We start from the raw sequence: 5512 nt of genomic DNA, 5'->3' as shown, positions 1-5512 counted from the left end.
CTCCATGGCTCTCTTGTTAGCTGTGGGTAGGAAAAACAAATGGATGGAAGCACAACTGTGCTGGGGGCACAGAAAGGAGGGAAGGCTCCAAGCTTTTGGGAGGGTTGACACTGAGCCTCTCCAAGAAGGGCACAAGGTACTAAGTCTCACCTGTGTCTCCTGATACTGTAAGAAACAATTTATCAGACTGTGACCACTGTGCCCTGAAGAGCTGCTCAGAGCTTCCCCCTGCCTCCAGTCTACAAGCCCCAATATTTCTCTGCTGGAAGAAATAATTTCTACGTGTCCTCATATCTTGAGTTAGCCCAGTGTTTTAAGCCTGCCCAAAACTGGAGAAGTTGCATAGGCTGAGGGTATGGAAGGTAAGGGGAAGACAGTCCCTGCCAACCCTGTGTTCTCTCCTTCCTGTCTTTGGGAGCATCCAGCAGGGATGGTCAGCAGGGAGCTGCTGTGCCCTGGAGTCTCTTTTAGCATGCAGCAGGCTCCCACACTCAGCAAAACAGGAAATAAGTGGCCACAAACCTTTCAAAAGTATTTACATTCCAACTAGCCACCTTTCCTTCAGGGCAAGAGGACCCTAATGGGGAAGCCCTTTGTTCTATGAAGAAGAGCTACTGTTCCCTCTCCATCCCTACAGACCCCTCAGGCTTCTGATGCCTCCTAGGTGCCCATGTTCTGGGCAGACTGGCCCTTGCCAGCACCTGGGGGGGGTTTGGCTGGCCAGGCTGTGCCTGTGGGCAGCTGGCAGCGGGATCTGGAAAGCCTGGGCTGCAGCATGAGCCTCCTCCAGAGCCTGGCCTTCCTGAGCCCTCCCCAGGCAGCAGCCACCAGCCCTGGTGCTCCTGAGGACTTGCATCACCCCACTGGAGATGTGGGTGGTCATCAGAACAGGGATGGGGCATGCTGGGGCCCTTGAGCTGGAAAGGCCATGGGTGCCTCTGGAAAATGGGGACTGTCCTTCCATTGCTGCTTTTGTAGTAGCAACTGCTGTGCCGAGATAAAAGCTTTTGTTTGCCTTTTCTCTCCTACATTCCTAATCTCCCTCTGTGCTGGTCTCCCCTATAGTCCATCAAGCACTTTTAATCTCTAATTGCATATGACTGATGAGCCTGAACTCCATACACAGCGTTGCCAAGAACCACTTTTTCGGAGCCTGCTTTAGCTCTTTAGGCCAGTCATAACACACTGCAGGACCATTAAGAGTTTATAGTTTGTATACATAACACCCTGGGAGTACCAAAGGGTGGTTTATCCAAACAGAAAAGAATTGAGATGAATGAATGCAGAAATGACTTTTGGCCAGGAAATACTTTAATTTTAATTAGGGGGGAAGGGGGCGAGAGAGGAATGAAGAGGCTTTCTTCTCTCACAAAAGACAAGACTAATGAGTTTACAGCTGCAGGCGCTGACCTTGGAGCATCCCATATAATGCTAGTGCTGAAATGTTTGGATGTGATGTTAGACCCGATAACCTTGCTTCTAAAAGGAAGAAATAAAGGGAAATGGCTGAATAGGGAGGGATTCATTTCATGGGGATGTACAGACATATTTATTTATTTTTTCCCCCTCTTGCATTCCCGTTCAACTGCCTTTGGCGACACAGCCGTTCATCCAGCTGCTGAGCTTCATATGGGCCTCATCTCTTCTGCAGGAAAAATATGTCTCTTATGGCAATTTTCCCATATTTAGGACTGTCCCTCATTGCAGAGCCTGTCTCACAGGCCCTCACTTCTCTGGAGCCTGTGGCTGGAGTGAATGGGGTGCAGAGCATGGGGGAACTCCGTGCTCAACAACCTCTGCACAAGGGGAGGTGCAGCCGGGGCTTCTGATGCAATGGCTTGAGAAAGGCTGAAAGCCTGAGACTGTCCTTGTGCAAGGATGTTGTCACCTGCTTCAGCTGGTCACTGCTTTGTGGTGTGGAGCCTGTGCTGGTGCCCGCAGCGCTGGGCTCACGGCTGTCTCCAGCCCAGGAGGGTCCTGCTCCTGCCCTGGCAGTATCATGGCTTTGGTACCCTGTCCCTGAGAGCAGCAGGAGCAGAGCCACTGCCACCAGGCTGAGCTGACACCAGCTGCCCGTGGGGTGTTCCTGGGGTGTGTGCCAGGGCAGCAGGGATGTGTCCCCGGGCCTGCTGGGCTCTCCCTCCTGCCTGGGGAAATGGCTGCAGGGGTGATCAGGGCTGATCTTCCACCTCCATCCCTTGGCAAAGGGTGTGGCTCTTCCAAAACTGCAGAGCTGCTGCTCTCACCTCCCTGCCCAGCCTGCTTCTTCTGGGATGGGGACCTCGGCTGTGCTCTCCCTGGAGCTTCCAGGCACCCTGGCATCTCCTTCCTACCCCGGAGCTCTTTCCATGGCTCTGTGAGGCATCATCTGGCCCTGTGGATCCTCCCATGGGTGCTGCTGTGCTACAGCCAGAGCGATTATTAAACTCTGAGTGTGAAGCTGCTGTGAGCTGCTGTGGCTGTGGAGCCAGCTTGGCCTCCAGGGAATCAGCAGCCCCTGCCCTGTGAGCTGGCAGCCAGACTGCTGGAACAATAGTGCAAGTTAACGGAGCAAAACAACCATCGGTGTTTCCTATTAAAGGTATTTTTATGATGTTGATTATTATTAATATTATATAGGGGCTGTAATTTTCTCCCGACTCACTCCAACATCTCACAAAATAAACAGTTGCTGTATTATCCCCTTGTAAATGAGACCACAGGATTGTAAACTTTAATTTGTTACTTTTGGCTGCTCTCAGGTTTGGCAGACAATTAAACCAATTCATTAGTTCACAGAGGCACATTTTTGGCCATGTCTGGCTGCGTGAAGTCATCCAGTGAACACACTGGAGGCAGGGTGTGGAAAAACTGTACTGTGCCTTTGCCACAAGATCTGTCAGTAATGGTCCAAACAGGCCACTGTGGACTTTGCAGACCCAGGTGGGAGAGGGTCTCCTTGCTCCTTTGGCTCTGCTGTGCCCTGGGCATGGGCCACTGGCAGCCCAGTGCCTCAGTGTGCTGGGCAGAGAAGTGGCATTGATTCTGTATCTGTAGCTGTGTCGTGCCTGAGGCTTAACCTTTAAATTCTGCAGAGTTGGACTAGTGAAACTCCATAGGACATGGCAAAAAAATGCTGAGCTCTTGGAAAGGCTAATCTGGCCATGCGTGACCTCCAGGGCCAGCCCTAGCAGCTGAATTAATTCCTTCAATAGCTGGGCTGCTTTCGATCCCTGCTTTCCCAGCTGCACACACATGGTTAACCTGCAGAGCCCCACGACAGCAGAGCACAGCTTTTAGCCTTTTCAGGGCCACCAGTGGTATGTGCTGGGAGTTAAGGTGGATTTCTTTTAAATGGAAGCTGTAACAGTGTGTTTTATGGTACTACCACCTCCCCTGCCCAGAGTGGCTTAGTGCAAATCACCCCTTAGATGAGGTTCCCTTGTCAGACATTTTTCACTCTCTAGTTCCTTAGATGTTCATTAACAAACCAAAAATCCTGAACCATCTTAGTTTTGAAAGAAGCCCCATAAAATTAATTCCTTTTCCTTTGTTCCTGCCACAGGAGGAGGCTTTTTTACAGCATTCAAAAGGGAAGGAAAGATTTTTGAATAATGAAACCTAAAAGCTTCCCCAAACTCGGTCCTCACCATTGTGTTTTTCACTGGCCAGCACTTTCTTTGAATTTGGATTTGCAGAGTTCTGCTTTGCAATTTCCTCTGAGTGATCCCACTACCACCAGCATGTCTGAGGAACGTCGCTGGGCTCTGGCCCTCCATCAGCTGGAAATGCTGGAGACAAGGGGAGGCTGTGGAAGGGAACGGAGAATTTTTGAAAAGCTGGTCACTCCCTTCACTGTCTTCACCGGTTTTTCCTTTTCCTGAAATAATAATATTAACCAAAGTGTTTTTGATAAAACAGTGAGCGAATGCTGCAGAAGAGCTAATTATGACTTTGTATATGACAGCAGCTCCTCTGGAAAGCAGCTGCAGGAACCTGCCCGCCCCACTGAGCACAGCGGTTTTTCTTCCAGGGTTCCTCCTGCTGCCGGTGTGTGACCGAGGCCGGTGTGGGTGTGAGCTGGGCCCCATCTCCTTTGGGTGTCAGACACATCCTCTGCTCCTCAGACTGCTCTGGGGGGAGATGAAGGGCTTCACCCTGCTGCGGGCAGCTGCACTTCGCTGCGTGAATTCCAATCAGGAGCCCGGAGGAGGAGGAGGAGGAGGAGGATGAAGCTGGCTGGGTTTTGAGTCAAAAAATAAGCCCTGTATTTTTCTCCTTTCAGCTATTTATCAAGGCTCAGTGCAAAGGGCCTGACACCCGGCCAGCAGAGCCCGGCTGCTGTGATGTGTGTGACACACGAGCCGCCGCCGAGCCGGTAATGAGGGACCTGCTGCTGAACGGCCAATTGAGCAGCCGGTGCCTCGAACAGCTTCATCTCGGAGGGACGGCGGGTGGATCTCTATTTTGACACATCCTCGCTGAATGAGGAAGAGAACAAGCAGAAAATGGCTGATGATAAATGCAGCAATTAGGGAAGCTTAATGGAGCAGAAGGTTTTTTGTGAGAAGACAAAGAAATTGCCGTGCCGACACCTGCGAGGAGGTCCCAGCCGCTGTGCAGGGAGCCTCCAGCTGTGCTGCAGCAGCAGGGGCTGGGATGAGGGGAGCCGACCTTTTTACTTCACACACTCATCCTCAAAGGCTTTGGAAAAATATTTTCCAAGTTAAACTTCAAAACATCATTTGATTTTTCTTTTTCTCCATTATGTTCAGAAATGGGAGCCTGTAATTTAGGCCTGGTGTAGCCTTCCCCCACTCCTTGCTTTTTATTCCGTTTCACATAATGCAGTGTGCTATTGGGAAAGGCATTTTCCTGACAAAGTATTGATCTTGGTGCTGTGAAAGAGCCATGGCCTCAGCAGGGGATGTCATCTTGCTGGACACAAGTGGACAAGAAGCAGATCCCCTGGACAATGCTGCTTGCCCACAGTGATGCCCAGTTTGGGGCTGAGCCCACAGCCTGCCCTGCTCTTCCCAAAGCACCGTGTTTCTGAGCTAAGCCCTGGGCTACCAGCTCCCAGGATTTGAGAAAAAGTGCTACATTTGTTTGCTCAAGCCCCATTTCTCTTTATTTCCTTAGCTGGACTCTCTCCAAAGCCAACTGCCTGTGCAAAGGGGGCACCAAGAAGCACTGGTGAGAGCTCTGCAAGGGGTGTTGGCATGGGGACACGCAGGTTTTGGTGACAGGCAATGCCATTTTGGCCTCTAACAAGAAGACCATTACCAAAATCCCCCAACACGACAACACAATTATTTTCTTAAGACTTTGGCAAAAAGGAATTTCCTGAGGGAGGTAAGAGAAGGGTTTCCTTTTTTATTTTTGCTTGGCACAAGCCAAGGAAAACACAAATCTTGTTTTTCCCTCTGTTGAGAGTTTCTCGGCTCCAGCCTGAGCTGCACACCACTGATCTACCTCTGCTCTCATTCTGGCACTTGCTGAGCTGCCCAAAGCACAGCTGGTGTGTCTCTCT

This window comes from Prinia subflava, chromosome 19, assembly GCF_021018805.1.
Source record: "Prinia subflava isolate CZ2003 ecotype Zambia chromosome 19, Cam_Psub_1.2, whole genome shotgun sequence".
Taxonomy (NCBI): Eukaryota; Metazoa; Chordata; class Aves; order Passeriformes; family Cisticolidae; genus Prinia; species Prinia subflava.
Note: the sequence above shows the minus strand (reverse complement) of the source record.